Here is an 18857-nt window from a genome sequence, read left to right on the forward strand (position 1 = left end):
CAGCAACTCATAAATGAATCAAATCACCACGTCCATCACCGTCGGCAGTTCATGTAAAACAAAACCAATATAATAAAAAAAATATATATATATAAATAAATGCACGCAGTCAACAGAAATGGCATCAACCTCAAGCATCAGCCTCCTCAGCTATTCCAGTAGTAGTAATAATAATAATAATAATAATACAATATATATATATATTGTATTATGTATGTATATGTATGTATGTATGTACATGAAGAGCAAATTTGAATTTAACAATATGCTGTGTTATTAATTCCAGGGGAGAATTTCAGCACGCAGGGTCGGTCCCAACAATTCCCTTTCCTGCAGGGGACAAAACGACACAAAAGGCAGCGTGCACGCACACCCACACCTACTCCGCAGCGCTCTCCTCGGCCCCGTGACCTAATACGTTATCAGCGGCGACACCTCCTGCTCCCAGCGGGCAGCTGTTGGACGTAGAGGGCACCGGACCACCGGGCGAGGCCAAACCCACCTCACCGTCAGCTAAACAACTTCATTATATACTGCATGCTAAAATGAATCAGCAAAAAAAATTGTATTTTTTTTTAACACAATGGAATTTGAATTCCTAATAAATTCTGTGCGTTTCCAAGTCCTGTTTATCACTGCAGTGGGCTGAAGTGATATGACCTTGGTGTGTGTGTGTGTGTGTGTGTGTGGGGCGGCTGGATGCTCAGTCATTCCTTTTGCATGAGACCCATGCTGAAAGCCACCACCTGACCTAACCTCAACACACACACACACACACACATACACACACAGTGCAGAATCTTGCGCTTCCCTGTGCATGTTTTACATGCTTCTGTGACCGTGTTGTGTGTGTGTGTGTGTGTGTGTGCATGTTACACACACCATAAAAACCTGGCCGCGTGCCTTCAGACTGTCTCCGCATAAGAATGTATGTTACTTGGGGGGGAAGAAAAGCCTCGGCAAAAAAAACAAAAAAAAAGGTCTCGTACACAATTACAGTCTTGAACAACAGAATTTTTGCTGCTTCAATATTTATGCATTCCACAAACGAACCAGAGCAGCTTTTTAGGATTCTGCTGCGGACAAAAAAAGATTTGAAAAGGACCATGCGCGCCGAAGCCAAGCGAAGGGCACTCCATTTTTGTCAAAAACTTGAGCTAAATATTCACAGGGATATTTTTCGGTGGAGGGGATGTTATTTTTATGATGCTATTATATGTTCATCTTGTTTTACTTACTTAATGTTGTCATTTATTTTACTCCTCCCTCACGATCCATTACCACTTAATCCTAATCAGGGTATTCCAAGACATTGTGTTCTTGCGGAATCGTCCACCATTAAAGCCTTTTAATTGGGATTTAATGCCAAGAGACACAATTCAAATGAAAATTTAGTGGTTGTAGCCCAGTGGGTAAGACCAAGTCCCAGGTTCAAACCCCACTTATTACCATCATGTCCCTGAGACAGACACTCCTGGGGGGGACTGTCCCTGTAACTACTGATTGTAAGGCGCTCTGGATAAGGGCGTCTGGTAAATGTAAAATGTTCATTTTTATAAGGGAAAGCGAAAGTGTCTTGCAAAAAGGGACGTTGTCAAGTCAGAGGCCAAAAGGACAGGCGCTCGAAAACTCGAACCAGATCAAAGTGAATGCAGAGTCTCTACAAATGACCTCAAAAATGACACACGTTCTGTACGCCCCGGTCCAGACGTTCCCATCTCCGGACCAGCCCGCAGGACAAGCAGCTGGCCGCCCACCGGTCACCACTGACCGCCCACGGGCCCCCATAATCCGGGGGGACGCCTCACGGCCCAGCCGTGATACCCCTACTAACTGGCCGCAGCCGAAAAAACGAGACGGGACATTATTTCCTCTGGTTTAATCGCGTTATTATCATGCAGTATTTCTGTTTCCTGTGTCTCCCATTCAGTTACATACATACATACATACATACATACACTTCCTCCATTCTGATTTGCGGCATAATTTCAGAATAAGCGGGTTAGAAGATGTCCTGGAGAAAAAGGCGAAGCGATGCACTTTACAATTAAACAGAATGTGTGTCGAAAAACACGGGGAAACGCGGCCACTGGAATGGATGCAAAGTAATGTGCCGTCTATAAGGTAACAACAATATAATAATAGGATAACCTCGTTTTAATTATGAAATGGGTGTGAATAAAAGAAAATGTTGCTTTTGTCTTTTCTACCAGGTACTTGTACTATATTGACTGAAAAAAAAAAAAAAGACTAAAATACCATTTTCAGTGACTAAAATATTCATGGGCAATTCTGACTAAGATATGACTGAAATGCTCAGACTTGACTAGATTAAACTGAGTCTGGAAGTGACTAGGACTAAATAAAGACTGAAATGACAGATCGACTCAAAAACGAGACGAAATCTGAAATTAATACAGGCCATCAAAAACAACTGTGTGTTTGTGTGTGTGTGTGCGTGTGTGTGTGTGTGTGCGTGCACTGTATGATGTCATATTTGCACATATTTCCATTGCCAGTGGGGTAATGATGGTGTGTTAACCATGCTGTATTGTTGGGTATGTATGTCCTTCCCGCTACATGCCATGTGTTGCCCTGGCATGCCATTATAGACGCCGCCCTCGGCGTCATGGCAACCGGGCGCCTGCAGCAGCGGGGCGCATCGGAAGCTCTCCATGCCACTCCGGCAGGTACTGCAGCAGGACTAAATTTGGAGGTGCGATGGGGGCAGGAGACATCGGGTTTGCGGGCACTGCCAAGCTCGCAGATGGGCAGAGGAAGCCGGCAGAAAGGAGATGAAGAGGAGAAACCTCTCGGCGCTCCGCTGCCGGTGCGGCATGCCAACATCCACATCGGCCCTTCAGGATCAACTCTTTACTTTCACTTAAAGCGTTCCGGCATCGCCAGGCCATCTGTTTCTGGCTACGAGGTGAGACCAGTGGGTGGATCAAAAAAAGGAGGGGCCAGAGTTAGCATGCATACTGTCACATACATTTAGGTACTTGTGCAAACTGCACTTCATAATCTGAAACTGCAGTTTCACCATAAAACAGCTTATATAACAATGAATCCAAATCAACCTTTCTATCTATCTTTCTATCTATCTATCTATCTATCTATCTGTCTGTCTGTCTGTCTGTCTATCTATCTATCTATCTATCTAGCTATGCAGTTTCTGGAGACCACTAGTAAAATGTATCATGTTCACCATAAAACAGCTCCATCTTATATAACAATCAATCACAATCAACCTTTCTATCTATCTATCTATCTATCTATCTATCTATGCAGTTTGACTGCATCTCAGAATTTACACATGCACTCGTCTCAGGCCCAGACTGTGAACTCCATTGGGCTGCTGGGAGAACCAGAGACCCGAGACTGCAGAATTCACACTTCCTCAGCCTGAATAAGATGTGCCACTTTGCACTGTATTGCATCTGGCTGTCTCGCTATGTGTGTGTGTGTGTGTGTGTTTCATGCCACCTCTCAGCCTCACATCGCACCACATGTGTAGAGAGAAAGAGGATGTAGGGCTGACATCACACTGAGCAGGTGGCTCCCCTTCACAGGAGGAAGTTGGGGGCTGGAAGCAGAAAGCGGCCCATTTTTCTCCCTCAAACACTCTTCAAACACCAATTCGGCTCCGTTTTAATGCATGGACACATTATATGCTGCCTCATTCACATTTCAGAAGTCTTCAGGATAGTAAACCGATAAAAACCGCTAGCGGCTGGTTATCTGCACGTTGGAGAGGAGGCACTGACGACCCACTCAGCTGCCATTACTTAAAAATGGGCGAGGCCTGAATGCACAGCTACTTCCTGTCAATCACACCCTGCTTCCTCATTCTTCCACATCCAATTCCCCTTCTACACGGGGCACGTCACAAAACGTGGCCACTCCCGCGACCAACACCAGGCGCTCTGATCGGTGAACGAGTGAACGTGACATCCGTCAACGTAGACCCCGCCGCCGTGTGCGCTTCGGTGACGAGCCTGACGGCCGCTTCCTCTGCCGTCTGTCGGTAAAGCACGCTGTCACCAGAAGTGCCCTTGACAGGTTCGGTTGATCGCGCCGCAGGAGGGAACAAAGTGCCACTGTTCCCGCCGCCGCATGACAAGCGCGCAAAAGACGAGGAAGGCTGCTTAAACAAATCTATTACGATGCTCGCTCTCTCTCTCTCTCTCTCTCTCCCTCTCTCTCCCGCTTTAGAAGGATCCCTACTTTTGTTTTGACACCTTTCTTTTTTTTTTTTTAAAAAGAACAAGGACTCGTCTCTTCTGCTAATAACGTCTCCCTGTTTTTTTCGTCCTTTCCCCGCACTACACAAGCACTCGGTAGAAGGGCAGGGATCAATATGGGGGAGCAGACAGCTCGCTGCTTTGAAGTGGGATTCCTCAGAACCTCGGAACCTCTGGCACGGCGTCTGGCGGCCCGGAGGCAGAGGAAATGTTTCCTCGTGCTGTCGCAGGCGAAGACGAAGTCATTTACATTTACAGCGTTTCCCAGACGTCCTTATCCAGAGCGACTTACAGTCAGTATTTACAGGGACAGTCCCCCTCCCGGAGACGCTCAGGGTTAAGTGTGTCGCTCAGGGACACGATGGTAGTAAGTGGGGTTTGAACCTGGGTCTTCTGAAAGTGAAAGTGAAGTGATTGTCACTTGTGATGCACAGCAGCACAGCACACGGTGCACACAGTGAAATGTGTCCTCTGAATTTAACCCATCACCCTGAGTGAGCAGTGGGCGGCCATGACAGGCGCCTGGGGAGCAGCGTGTGGGGCACCTTGGCGGATCGGGTTTCGAACCGGCAACCTTCTGAGTACGGGGCCTTAACCGCTAGGCCACCGCTGCCACCGCTGGCTCATAGGCGAGTGTGTTACACACTAGGCTACTCGCACGCCCGTCACAAATGATGCCCTGAAGACGGGAGCGATGAGGCTCTGGATTTCCTGGATTTTTTTTTTTGCGTTTCTAGAAAAATAATCCAGTAGGTGGGAAATAAAGCAGACGCATTAACTTTAGAACGGCGGCGTGCGTGGTGCAGGTGGAACAGCCCCTCTCTCTCTCTCTCTTTCTTTTCTTTTCCCCGCCAAAGCCGACACGAGGCTAATCCGGGTCTGATGGAAAGCCCCAATCCCCCGCCACTCTCATCCACAACAAGTCAATATCTGGACCGGGGATGAAAAGCCCGGCGAAGAGCACTCCTCGCTCTGAGAGAGTCGGGCGAATAATGCCGCGAGGAGTCCGGTCAGCAGTTTGCTGCCTTTTCAACTCCCGGCCATCCGAAATAAAAACCAGGCGTCTTGTCACAAGAAAAAAAGCAACCCTGTCGCGAACGTCACTCGTAATACACGAAAAGTCTTTCTGCGCGACGAGGCCATCAAGGCTTGCGTGGTTAGGGGTGGAGCCTAATTCAAATACAGTATTCCGCACAAACGGTGGATTTTTACAAATATTTTGTTCAACTGTGAGATTATGTGTGTTTCTTATGCATAAACATCTGATTATACATAATTATTACTATGACATTTGCACATACAGAATCTTCTGTATTTAAAATTCACTTCACAAAACGTAAAAGCCTCGGGCGCTTTTGAACCGCCGATCGCAGATGGCCGGGGATAAAGTCGAGGTTTGAGACGGGTAGGGCGGGGAACGAAGCCGCGGACAGGCCCCGTCGCTGCGATTTGGCTGGATTACGGCACATTATTGGCCGGATGTTTGTTTTTCTCGCGCACGTTTCGGCCCTTGGCCTGTATTTGCGCCCCGGCGGTCGAACACGCGGAGCAATCCCGCGTCCGTCTCGTTGCTGCACGCTACTGTTAGAGGGTCAAGGTCAACAGAAGCCCTGCCGCCTCCCCGGCCCCGCCCTCATCCGGAGCTCTCCTGTATCTTTATCCCACGCAGCAATCCGAGCCCGGATGACGGCAGCGGAGGAGCAGCGAGGGGCCGCTAATGGCAGAGTGGCCAGATTAATGGCCGGGGTGCGCGTGCCAAGGACCCGACGTCACTCTCCTCGACGGGCACGGGGGCAGTCCAGACCACCACTGGGCTGGCATGCCACGCATTGTGCCACCGAGCGCGAAGGCAGACGGCGTAAGCGCTCTTACGTTGTTACACCACCGATCCTGACCAAAAAGGGCTAATAATAAAACATAATCCTGTATGAAGGCAGACAATTAACAGCGAAAAGAATTCGTCCGAACATAGTAGCTCTGTTTGATATTTCATGGTTCGAACGTAGTTTAAGACTTTACAATTTAGGTTGGGCTGATGGGCTCGGACCCAGAGCCAACCCTTCACACGGAAACTACATACACCATTCACAGCCCACATGTCCTCATCGGTAAGTCACGTTGGACATCGGCCTCTGCCAAGTGATAATTCGTGCATCTAGGCTCGCAGAATGGCAATAAAAAGTAATAACTGCTGTCGTTTCATGGTTATAAACTAATTTGGTCCGAATCGTTTGGCGCTATTATCGCTACGCAATTCCACTCGGGACCGTAGACAGTGCAGCAGGACTCGAGACTTAGTCTGCGACTTAACAGGCTTCGCCACAGACTCGGCAAAAAGGAATCAAGCAAGTTGGCTGCACGTTAACCTGCCGGTTACGGTCTATCGGGACACGCCCATGGTAACACTTTAATCTGGTCACCCTGCCCATTCAGATGTGAACACACACGACGGCACTTGACATGAGCAAGAAATACAGTTACTACCACAACAAAACACGGGAGGATTTGTGTTAAATGTTTTAATTTTCTGTTGTGTCTTCACAATTCCTTCCAAGAGACCATGTTACGTCCCACGTGTTCTGAACTGCTGGCTGTGTTTTTGTGTCCTGTCTCTTTAAGGTTGACCAGCTCCACCTACCATCTGCTATTGGTCACCTCCGCCTATATAAAAAGACTTTGGATGGTGTTCGGGAGGTCCCCAGGGTCCACGGAGATCTGCAAGGGGCTCCGTCGGGGATCTCATTCGTGTGTCTTGTTGCTTTGTGTGCTAGACCCTTTGTTGTTAGCCTGAGTTAGCCTGTTAGCTTTATGTGCCATTTTTGTTAACTTTTGTGCGTGTTTGAGTTAGTCCCTTCCTTTACTGTACTGATGTACAGTAGTGGGGCAGTGGTGGCCTAGCAGTTAAGGAAGCGGCCCCATAATCAGAAGGTTGCCAGTTCGAATCCCGATCCGCCAAGGTGCCACTGAGCAAAGCACCGTCCCCACACGCTGCTCCCCGGGCGCCTGTCATGGCTGCCCACTGCTCACTCAGGGTGATGGGTTAAATGCAGAGGACAAATTTCACTGTGTGCACCGTGTACTGTGCTGCTGTGCATCACATGTGACAATCACTTCACTTTACTTGACTTGAGGTTGGTTAGCTGTGCTGAGGCCGCTGTTTTATTGTACCTGTTAGCTCACTGTGAATAAAAGCACTGTTTGCATGCTTTGTTTGGTTGGGTGTGTGTAACAGTGGACGTCCTCGTCTCCACACCCTCGTCGCGTTTCTGAGGCCCCTACACTAGGCAGACCAGGATAAGTACCGCAATGTTGTCAACATTTAGTCAAACTCTCGAAGATCAGTTGATGTGATTGGCTGTAAACTCTGGAGACATGTGATGGAGAGATGTGATTGGCTACAAAAAAAAAAGTTTCAAAAATCCACAAACATATACGGTGGGTTGTGAATAAACGTAAGTGCACAGACTTTTTTTAAGTCACGTTTATTTGCAAGTCATACATTTATTTCTTGAATTTTGTTACATCTGTTGATGCGTCAAGAAATCTATTCGTAAATGGTGTGATATTTATTTGTGACCTCCATATTTTTCTGCCATTCGTGGCGGCAGGTGAGCTGAAGCTGACCGTTTTTCTGCCGATTGGACCAATCAAAGATTTTACATTTACAGCATTTACCAGACGCCCTTATCCAGAGCGACTTACAATCAGTAGTTACAGGGACAGTCCCCCCCTGGAGACACTCAGGGTTAAGTGTCCTGCTCAGGGACACGATGGTAGTAAGCGGGATTTGAACCTGGGTCTTCTGGTTCACAGGCGAGTGTGTTACCCGCCAGGCTACTACCAGCCTACATTCCAGACTTCACTACATTCCACACAGACCTTCAGCACCAGTCGGCTGTGCGTTCAGATGTTGTCCAAAAAACGTCACTTGGTATCAATTTCTCCCAAAATCCCAACAAGTGTTAAACGGCGGCTAGAAAGCGCAGTAAAGCGCGTTTGAGACGCGTCCAGACGGCATTCATTTTGAACGGTCCGTGTGGACGAGTCCCCGAGTGATGCCGCACTCAGATCAGACCAGAGAGAAATCGCTTAGCGACGCTATTATGATGTAAAAATTATGTTCTGCACTGTCGGTTACGAGATTCGTTTCCACACCCCTAACCGGGGGGGACGGGGGGACGGGGGTGGTTTGTTGACCATCAGAGGTTGGCACCTCTGGTAGCTGGCGGCACGTGAGTCGAGATCACCTGATCACCTCGTTAAACCCCGTTTCTCCCTCCTGCCGTCCCCCGTCCCCCCCGTCCCCCAACTCTCGAGTGACACGCTCCTGCCATTTGCTCCTTTGAGCGCGGGGGCGGACTGAAGGAGCGCTTTAGTCACCGCCTGGCGCAGCTGCGGGCTCCGAGGCGACCAACTGGCGAGCTTCAGCGAGCTTCGCCACCTGTTCTGTTGTAGCCACGGGGGAAGTGGGTGCGGAGTGAAGGCAGAGGGACGGGGAGCGAGAGGGACTCTGCCCAAATCGCCCCTCTTCCTGCCCGCCCCATCGAAGGGCGGTGACATCACTCGCGCTCGCCGCTGCAGGGAGCTGGCGAGATGGTTCGGAGGCGAACCGACACCATCTTCAGCGCGTGAGGGAGGATGACGCTCGGCGCGATGCCACGCCGCGGCTGCCAGATGTCGTCTCCCTCTCAGAACACCGCCCGTCCAGAAAGCAGCTCTCCCGAGGACATCAGGCCAAAGCAATGTCCCCTTTACACAGCAGTGCCATGACTGGAAGGTTGCAGGTTCGAATCCTGAACCGTCAAGGTGCCAATTAGGTACCGTCCCATTACATTTACGGCATTTACCAGATGTCCCTTATCCAGAGCTAATTACAGTCAGTATTTACAGGGACAGTCCCCCCCTGGAGACACTCAGGGACATGATGGTAGTAAGTTGGGTTTGAACCTGGGTCTTCTGGTTCATAGGCGAGTGTGTTACCCACTAGGCCACTACCACCCTTACAATCAGTAGTTACAGGGACAGTCCCCCCTGAAGACACTTAGGGTTAAGTGTCCTGCTCAGGGACACGATGGTAGTAAGTGGGGTTTGAACCCGGGTCTTCTGGTTCATAGGCGAGTGTGTTACCCACTAGGCCACTACCACCCTTACAATCAGTAGTTACAGGGACAGTCCCCCTTGGAGACACTCAGGGTTAAGTGTCTTGCTCAGGGACACAATGGTAGTAAGTGGGGTTTGAACCTGGGTTCACAGGCGAGTGTGTTACCCACTAGGCTACTACCACCTTCCCCACACGCCGCTCACCAAGGGTGATGGTTAAATACAGAGGACACATTTCACTGTGTCACCGTGTGCTGTGCTGCAGTGTTTCACAAAGACAATCACGTCACTTTCTTTCACGTCTAGTGTGTCATTGTCACTTCACCTCTGCCGCAGCACCCTTTGGCAGGCACGCACCCTCGCACAGGAAGCGCACGCCACCGCGTTCGGTTTGCCGCGCAGTCATTTGCATCGGCGGCAGGGAGGAAGTGAAAGCGGCCTCGTCCCCGCTGCCTCTCCGCGCTGCTTTCCATGCGCTTTGACTACGGACACAGGCCCACCGGGGGGCGGGGCCCTGGGACCGCAGGAAGCGCGCGGCATCGCGCCGGTCCACGCCATTCAAATTCAAACGCGCTGTTATCTCGGCAGATGCAAAGAGATGGAGGCGGGGCGGGGTCGCAGGTGACTGTCACCGGGCCCCTGACGTGCTCCGTGTCCTTATTCCATTCCTGAGGAGCGCCAAGTGAGTGTGTGCGTACGTGCATCTGTGGCGGTGGCAGCGGTGGCCTAGCGGTTAAGGAAGCGGCCCCGTAATCAGGAGGTTGCCGGTTCGAATCCCCATCCGCCATGGTGCCACTGAGCAAAGCACCGTCCCCACACACTGCTCCCCAAGGTTAAATACAGAGGACACATTTCACCGTGTCACCGTGTTCTGTGCTGCTGTGTATCACAAGTGACAATCACTTCACAATAACATATGAACGGTGGGAGTAGCCCAGCAGGTAAGAAACTCACCTACGAACCAGAAGACCCAGGTTCGAACCCCCACATACTACTATTGTGTCCCTGAGCAGGACACTTAACCCTGAGTGTCTCCAGGGGGGGGGCTGTCCCTGTCACTACTGACTGTAAGGCGCTCTGGATAAATGGCGTAAGTGTTTGTTTCAGTTACACATATTTCGCGACTGCTCGGTCGATTCCGTCCTTCTTTCAGGTGTGCGGCGAGGGACGGAGACAAACTGTGCGTGCGTGTGTTTACACGCACGAAAACGAACGATGACAAAATCGCACCTTCTGATGCGACGAGGCGACGAGCTCATTAGCCTGCATGCGCTCTGCTGCACATTCGCCCTTAAAATAGAAAGCCGGTGGAGACGCGCAGACGCCTTGCAGAAGCGTCCAGGTCAGGGACGGAGCCTTTTGCGGCGCTCTGCGCCTTTGTTAAGTGCCCATGCGTGCACACACACACACACACACACACACACACACACACACGCTCCGTTTTTTTTTTCCTTTTGCCCATTTTTAGAATCCCCCCCTTTTTTTTCCGTCCCCACGGGGACGAGCATTTGGCCGCAGCTCTCTCGTCTCCGTCTCTCCTCCTCCCTCCGTCCCCGTTCGTGCTGTTCGTCTCTCGGTCTGATTCCATCAAGGACGAAGCGCGAGTCTGAGGGTTCCCATAGTAACCAAATGTGCGTTTCTACTTTAGGGGTTTTTTCGCGCATTGTCTGAGCCAGAAGGGGCTTCGCACAAAAGCGAGAGCGGCAACCAGCAGCACGTCTCCCCCAGTCCCCCTCTGCCCGCTAAAGCCCCCACTTCAGCACCACCCGCCGCCAGGACACTTCTGCCAAGTGACAAGAGGCGGGACCCCTGCCGTGGGCATTCGTAGGCTCCAGCGACGTATTTATCTGTAACCAGTCGGTTCCGCTACGCCTCGCCAGGACAATATGACGACTCGCGAGGTCCGCGTGGACAACATGTCCCGGGGGCCCTGGGGTCTGTGGCGGCAAAGCCCCTCAGCGGGACTTCCTGCGGCAGCACTTCCCACCGGGCCAGAGATCGAAAGGCATCGCTCAACCATCTACAGCACCGTCAACAAAGGCCGACTGTTCCCTGGAAAGGCCCTGTGTGTGTGTGTGTGTGTGTGTGTGTGTGTGTGTGTGTGTGTGTGTGTGTGTGTGTGTGTGTGTGTGTCTGTGTGTGTGTGTGTTTGTGTGTCTGTGTGTGTGTGTGAGGGCTGGGTAGAGCCCACCTCCCGACTTAACGGGCCCCACGCGAGGGGCCAACAAACAATCGATCAACGTAAAGCCATTTAACGTTGCGGAGGGGGCGGGGCCGGAGGAGGCGGGGCCGGCCCGTGGCGCGGTAGCGGTGCCAGTGTTGGCATCAACATGGATGCAAAGTAGCACATTACCCTAATCTAATTACCCCTCAACGCGCTCCCGACCGGCGTCTTGCATTACGGTTAATAGTTAATATTCCCGCCGAGGGGGATGATTACGTGACGATCCGCGGCAGCGCAGCCGTCTGACCGGAAGTCGGAGAGCACGGGAGGAGCAGGCGAGGACGTCCTCGCCACGCGCAAAACGGTAAGCGGGCCGGTGGCTACAGTTGCGTCTTAAAGTAAAAGTGAAGTGATTGTCACTTGTGATACACAGCAGCACAGCACACGGTGCACACAGTGAAATTTGTCCTCTGCATTTAACCCATCACCCTGACTGAGCAGTGGGCGGCCATGACAGGTGCCCGGGGAGCAGTGTGTGGGGACGGTGCTTTGCTCAGTGGCACCTCAGGGGCACCTTGGCGGATCGGGATTCGAACCGGCAACCTTCTGATTACGGGGCCGCTTCCTTAACCGCTAGGTCACCACTGCCCCAGTGAGTAAGGCCGGTGGATGCGCATCTCCTGTAGCCTCTCTGGGATGTGCACGGTGACCTTTGACCCAGCTACGAGTGTGTCCTGAGCCGACCACGCGTTTTTACTCTCGTCACTGCTCAGGAGAGACGAATAGAGACGGAGACGGTGACCCGGACGGAGACGGTGACCCGGACGGAGACGGTCCTGATAACCGACTGGGAAAAGGAGTCCCCGTCCCTCGACCTGTGACATTCCCATCAGCCCCAGCGTCAGGCGCGGCTCGACGCTCCGCCGATTTCCGTCGTCCAGTAAAAAGGCCTGAACGAATAACGTGACACACGACAGGAAGTGGTGCTTCTGGATGGCACCGGCGCCACAGACCGGCTGTCTCGATGGCGTTGCCATGGCGTTCGGCGCTCTTATTAAGGATAATTATTCGGAAATTACCTCCTGATGAATTATTCAGCCCGATTTGCCAGACGCAGGAAGGACGAACCGGCGGCTCGTGGCACACGGCCGGCACCGAGGCTCACGCACACAACAGCGGACCGAAACCAAACCGGCGGTGACGTCGCCCGACGGCGAGGTGTCACCGGCGCCGAGCGGGCCACCTACCTCGGGGGCTCGTCCGGGCTGCGGTCCTCCTGGCGTTCCCGGCGATCTAATCCAGACGCACGCCCACCTCACACGCCCTGCGGTTGGGAGACAACAGAGAGTTAGAGGGACGCGTCCAACTCGAGAAACAGGACGCACGAGACGAACGGAGCTGCGGAAGTGGCGGGGGACCCCGAATTTCGCGCCCGGGGTCACACAGGGACGTCCCCCCCCCACGCCGCGTCCTTCAGGTGGCCGTCCTCTGGGGCGACATCCTGCATCCTTCCCCGCACCAAACCCGCCCACCTGACACGTCCTCCTCCGCACCGCGCCCGGCCGCGAGCGAGAAACCTCGTCCGATTTGCCGCCGACGGCACCAGCTGGAACGCGCTCGGTGCAGGGAGCCGTGCCCGTCTACGCTCTGCGGCCGTCCCTGCCTCCCTCCCTCCCTCTTCCTCTCTCACCGCCGAACCCCGCTCACACGGAGGAAGGAGCGGGCGAGCGAGCGACGGGGAGAGAGAGAGAAAAAAAATGATCATATTTCCCCTGCATGAGCAGCAGCCGCGCTCTGATTGGCTGGCTCGGCGGCGGAGGAGGCCTGAGTGGCTGCCGGCGGAGTGCGGACATGAAAGTAGGTCTCAGCTGGTCGCGCTGCTGCAGGAACCGGAAAAAAAAGCGAGCGAGCGAGCGGTGGGGCGGAGTGAGAGACTACCGCTTTCTGAGAGCAGGAAGGAGGGGAGGCTGTGAGTGTTTCCTGTTGTGCAGCTGAGAGGGGCGAAGACGTCACACACACACACACACACACACACACACACACACACTCGTGCAGTGGAATTTGGGGGGCGTGTCTGGCCACCTCAGCACGCGTCCTCCCATCAAGCGCCCCGAACCCCCTCGGCCTCCTCGTTCGACCTTCAATTCCGGACAAACTGAGAAATAAAAAAAAAAAAAAACAGGCGTCGCAGGTGCCAAGAGGCGTGTCCGAGGCATCCGTAGCAACCAGGGGTCGGAGTTCACCTCTGATGTGGCCTGCGAGAGGACGGCGATTGTCTGGGCGCGACGCGCCACCGGCCCGGGGCGTGAATTATTCAGTGGCCCTCCCGAGGCCCCCGGCACAAACAGCCGATCGAGTTACCTGCCGGGGCGGGGCCCCGGGGACGAGGATCCCCCCCCGGGCAGGGGTTAACGAAAGGGGCGGTGCCATCAGAATCCCGGAGTCCGCGTACGACTCTGGGCTCTGACGTTCGAGGTTCAAACTCTTGTGCATTTCGAAGTTTGGCGTTCTGCTGACCACAACCCACGAACCTGTGACACCCGAGACCCCGGGAAGGTCCCCAACGTCAGGCAGAGGCCTGCAGGCCCCGCGGCAGCTGTCCTCGGAGTCTCGGGGGGGGGCGAGACCAAATTTACATTTTACATTTACGCCATTTATGCCTTATCCAGAGCGACTTACAACCAGTAGTTACAGGGACTGTCCCCCCTGGAGACACTCAGGGTTAAGTGTCCTGCTCAGGGACACGATGGTAGTGAGTGGGATTTGGACGTCCTCCTCGCTCCAGCTGGTGTCGATCTGGCCGCCCTCGCCCGCCCCGGGGCCAGCGGTGGCCTAGCAGTTAAGGAAGCGGCCCCGTAATTGGAAGGTTGCCGGTTCGAACCCCGATCCGCCCAGGTGCCACTGACGTGCCACCGAGCAAAGCACCGTCCCCACACACTGCTCCCCGGGCGCCTGTCATGGTGCCCACTGCTCACCAAGGGTGACGGTTAAATGCAGAGGACACGTTTCACCGTGTGCTGTGCCGCTGTGTATCACCATGACAATCACTTCACGTTGAACCTGGCTCTTTACCCACCAGGCTGCTACCACCCACTCTGCACCTTCCACACGTTTATCTTCTCAGCTTGCATCAGGGACCACGGGGCATGCTGGGAGATGAAGAGACATTACGACGACCGTCGCCATCATGCAGAATAAGAATAATAATAACCGCGCTGCGTGCGGAGCGACGGCCGTCCGAGAGCCCCCTCGCAGGGGCCCCTCCTGACGGGGAACGCGTCATGGAACATTCCCGGAACGAGCCAGCGCCCCGCCCACCGCCCCTCCGCACGCCGCGGCCGCGCGTCCCGCGTCGCGGTGCCCGGCGAGGCGGGTGTTTCCCCGCGTTAACTCACCGTGTCGCGCCCGGCGACATCCCCCGGCGGCGGCGCGCTCCCGTCCGTCCTGCTCACGCGCGACAAATAACGGCGACGGTGACGACGATGACGACAACGACGAGTAATAAATAACGCCGATAATAACGAGCAGGTCCCGCTTCTTCTTCTTCTTCTCCCGCTTCTTCCCCCGGAGACGCGGGTGCGAGTGAAGGAGCGGAGGCGCGCAGAGGACGGCAGGTTATTCCTGGTGCCGCTTCCCAGAATAGAAAAGCAGGGAGAGAGGGAGGGAGGGAGAGAGGGAGAGAGAGAGAGAGAGAGAGAGCGGCCCGTGACGTCATCGGATCCCCCAGCGCGTCCCAGAGCGAGGCTGAACCCGCGAAGCGCGGCGGCGCCCGGGCCGGGCCTCCTCCAGGGCGCTCCGCGGGGAGGGGAACTCCCACCAGCGTGACGGACGGGTCACCGCGCGTCGTGACGTCACGGTCCGGACGTTGCATCGTCTCCTTTACGATTCGAATACGTCACGTTTTGCGCATTGTATTTTTTTTTCCACTATAAAATAAAACATATTATTATCATCAAGATATAATACTTTTTTCATGTTGTATGACAATTCGATTAAACAAGCAGCAAAGCAAAATGTAGCTCTGGTTTTAGATGTTTCTTGTATGAAAAACTCGGCCTCGCTCCGTTCTTGCCTCATTGACAGCTCCAAATGAGCCAAATCAGCCTTTTATTGCCTCTCTGTTGTAATATTTACTGCTTCGTCCGATTATTAAACTCTCACATGATCGAACATTTTCACCTGATTGTTACGCCTGATCGGCCGATTGTGGTTGTAATTAAAATATTACCATTTGTATTTGTTTGTTTGTTTGTCTGTTTGTGTATTAGATATAAGCAGCACAAGGCCTGTGCTGCATCCACCCAGGGCCACCGTGGTGTTAAGTGGGGTTTGAACCGTCTGAGCACACCGTGCACAGGTGAGCAGTCTTGCTGCACATCACGACGCTCTTGTACGTCGTGACCTTGTATTTATCTGTAAATAAGATGCTAATCTATATGCCAGCGGACCGAGTTCCTTCGGTGTTCTATACACGGTCGATATGGCTCATTTACAATCGTTTTCTGCTCTCCCAGAAAATGAAATTATAAAGAACTTTTGAAGTGAAGAATAACGACAAACTGAATGTGCCCTCGTTTGCATCCAAGGCAGGTAGTAATGGCGTGATCTTTGCAGAGTATTTGCACCTACTGGTTCTGGCTGATGGACCATGAGTGGCAGCTGGACGAGGGCGGGGCCGCTGCGTGTCCATGACACATTTTGGAGAACCTCTTCACCCACCGTGCGCCCGTTTGAGCGGTGGGTGGAAACCCGAGCACCCGGAGGAAACCTGTGCCAACACGGGGAGAGCATGGAGACTCCGCCCACAGTAAAAAAATGTTCGTTTAGCAGGAGGAGCGGTGCTGCCGAGGTTGTGAAAGACGACTTTGTTGGGCAGACCGAACAGGAGAATAATTGTGAGGCGCCACAAGTTGTAACGTCCATGTGACCAGCCTTATGGGGCAGCGGTGGCCTAGCGGTTAAGGAAGCGGCCCCGTAATCAGAAGGTTGCCGGTTCGAATCCCGTTCCGCCAAGGTGCCACTGAGCAAAGCACCGTCCCCACACACTGCTCCCCGGGCGCCTGTCATGGCCGCCCACTGCTCACCAAGGGTGATGGGTTAAATGCAGAGGACAAGTTTCACTGTGTGCACCGTGTGCTGTGCTGCTGTGCATCACATGTGACCATCACTTCACTTTTATCCAGAAACCGGCGGGTGAGCGGGACGAGGCGCGCGTATCGGTTTAAGTGGATTACGTGGCTTCGGCCTCCTGTAAGGAGCTCACGATTGCATCAGCGTGACCCGGGAGTCCCCAAGGATCGTCGGCGGAGACGTCCTCGCCGCCTCTTCACCATAATCTCATAATTGCTGAGAAAACACCGGCTCTCCGCTCTTGACCCCCGGCGGCGTGCCTCGGCAGACCCTCTCCGCACCTGAGGGCATTCCCACCGCGACCTCGATTAGTCACCGGCGCAGTGGGGCGTCGCCGGGAAAAAAAAAAAGGGATTTCGAAAGAGGGTGACTGATCGCCACGAGGGCCTCGCCCCGGACACGAGGGCAGGTGACATCACCGTTAACCACACTCTCAGTCGACGCCGGGGTGACATATTCCCACGGGCCGCCGGGACGGGGCACTGCCGCCGTGCCACGCCTCGCTCTCTCCTCGTTCTAATCCACGTTGATCCTCTGCCGTTGTGCCGGTTTTCAGACGACGGCGAGTAACGCGCTCTTTCCCCCTCCCCCTCAATCACCGCCTGCCAGAACGTTACATAAGAGTATGTTGCATTTTGACAAAGGTCAGTTTGCTTAAGTGAGCATGGGCGCGGCACTAACGTGGCGTGACGGTGAATCCTCCCTGCCGAGGAACTCCTTTCATCAGCCGCCAGTGAGCCGTAAAGTGCCACAGGCCCGAGGAACGTACGCCCGGAGCCTCTCAGCACAGGCCCTCCACCGGCAGACAATGGGCGACCTGTTCACCTCACGGCGCCCGACCGGCGGTCGTAAACGTGCCGCCCGGGGCCGCGTTATCTCTCGACAAAAACGTGCACATTTATATCCTCCGTGGGTGCAGTTTTTTATTTTATTTAAAAGCCATAAGACCGTTCGCACACGAATATCGATGTAAGTGACAGGCATGTGGGTCGCGGACAGGGAGGCCTGAACGAAGGAGTTAAATAAAGACACCTGGCGGTGGCCGACGGTACTGCACTTCGACTGCAACGTACAGTACAGGCCAAAAGTTTGGACACCTTCTCATTCAACGTGTTTTCTTTATTTTCGTGACCATTTACGTTGGTAGATTCTCACTGAAGGCATCAAAACTATGAATGAACACATGTGGAGTTCTGTACTTAACAAAAAAAGGTGAAATAAGTGAAAACATGTTTTATATTCTAGTTTCTTTGCTCTGGTTACTGCTTTGCACACTCTTGGCATTCTCTCGATGAGCTTCAAGAGGTCGTCACCTGAAATGCTTCTCCAACAGTCTTGAAGGAGTTCCCAGAGGTGTTTAGCACTTGTTGGTCCAGCTCACCCCAAACCATCTGGACTGGGTTCAGGTCCGGTGACTGTGGAGGCCAGGTCTCCACTTTTTGTTAAGTACATAACTCCACATGTGTTCATTCATAGTTTTGATGCCTTCAGTGAGAATCTACCAACGTAAATGGTCATGAAGATAAAGAAAACACGTTGAATGAGAAGATGTGTTCAGACTTTTGGCATCTACTGTATAACAGGGGTGAGAAATTTTTGTTATGGCATGTCATGCATTAAATCCCACAGTTTGATCTGAGTATTCATGCACTCAAATGTTTGGCAGCATTTTGAAAGTCATATACAGCTGTGCAAAAAATGGGAGAGACCCCCGAAATAGTTTTTTTATTCCCCAACCAATGGCATGTGTCTGAGTAAAACGTGGCAGGCTCTTTACATTCTCCAATAAGAGAATCAAGTTTCAATCAAAACTCCACTTTTATTATCTGAAAAACAATGAACTAAAGCAGCTAAACAATGAACAAGTGTATGCTTACATGGTTTATACAAGCGAAGGCACCCATCAATCATACCCATCCTCTCTGAAGCGTGGCCAGATATTACTCCAGATGTCTCCCGTTCGTTTGTAAGGTTTTTTCTTTTTTGCCGTCTCGGCACACAGAGGCCCTTGTTTTCAGAGTTTTCCACTGTGGAACATTTTCTCCCAATAAAAGCCCGGTCCCTGCCAGCCCCTCTCATGCCCACGGGACTCGCTCCTGTTTGAAGTGGGAGGCTGACGGAGAGAGCGGTAGAACCCCGCACCCTGGCAGAGGGGACGCTTTGCACCCCGAGCCTTGGCACGGGCCGTCCCTGCTGTCTCCCCTTTCCTAGGACCAGGC

General features: G+C 53.0%; 2 protein-coding genes across 6 annotated transcripts in view; one reads left to right on the forward strand and one right to left on the reverse strand.

Annotated features, from left to right (window-relative positions):
* LOC114803086 (transcription factor HIVEP2-like) overlaps positions 1 to 15143 on the reverse strand; it is a 61952-nt gene extending 46809 nt beyond the window's left edge. For 2 of the 3 annotated variants that reach the window (XM_029002390.1, XM_029002388.1), the window contains exons 1-2: positions 14904 to 15143; positions 12756 to 12832 (exon numbers count right to left, since the gene is read on the reverse strand). The gene's annotated coding sequence lies outside the window, so the exon portion shown is untranslated. Of the gene's footprint in view, positions 1 to 12755; positions 12833 to 13040; positions 13423 to 14903 lie in introns of those variants that run through there. The other variant, XM_029002391.1, reaches the window with a different exon arrangement.
* The window catches only part of LOC114803089 (androgen-induced gene 1 protein-like), a 39303-nt gene continuing 35285 nt past the window's right edge, over positions 14840 to 18857 (forward strand). The window contains exons 1-3 of one of the 3 annotated variants that reach the window (XM_029002394.1): positions 14840 to 15036; positions 15777 to 15865; positions 16123 to 16325. The gene's annotated coding sequence lies outside the window, so the exon portion shown is untranslated. The remainder of the gene's footprint in view (positions 15037 to 15776; positions 15866 to 16122; positions 16326 to 18857) is intronic. The other 2 variants (XM_029002395.1, XM_029002396.1) reach the window with 2 other exon arrangements.

This window comes from Denticeps clupeoides, chromosome 14 (assembly GCF_900700375.1).
Source record: "Denticeps clupeoides chromosome 14, fDenClu1.1, whole genome shotgun sequence".
NCBI classification, from domain to species: domain Eukaryota; kingdom Metazoa; phylum Chordata; class Actinopteri; order Clupeiformes; family Denticipitidae; genus Denticeps; species Denticeps clupeoides.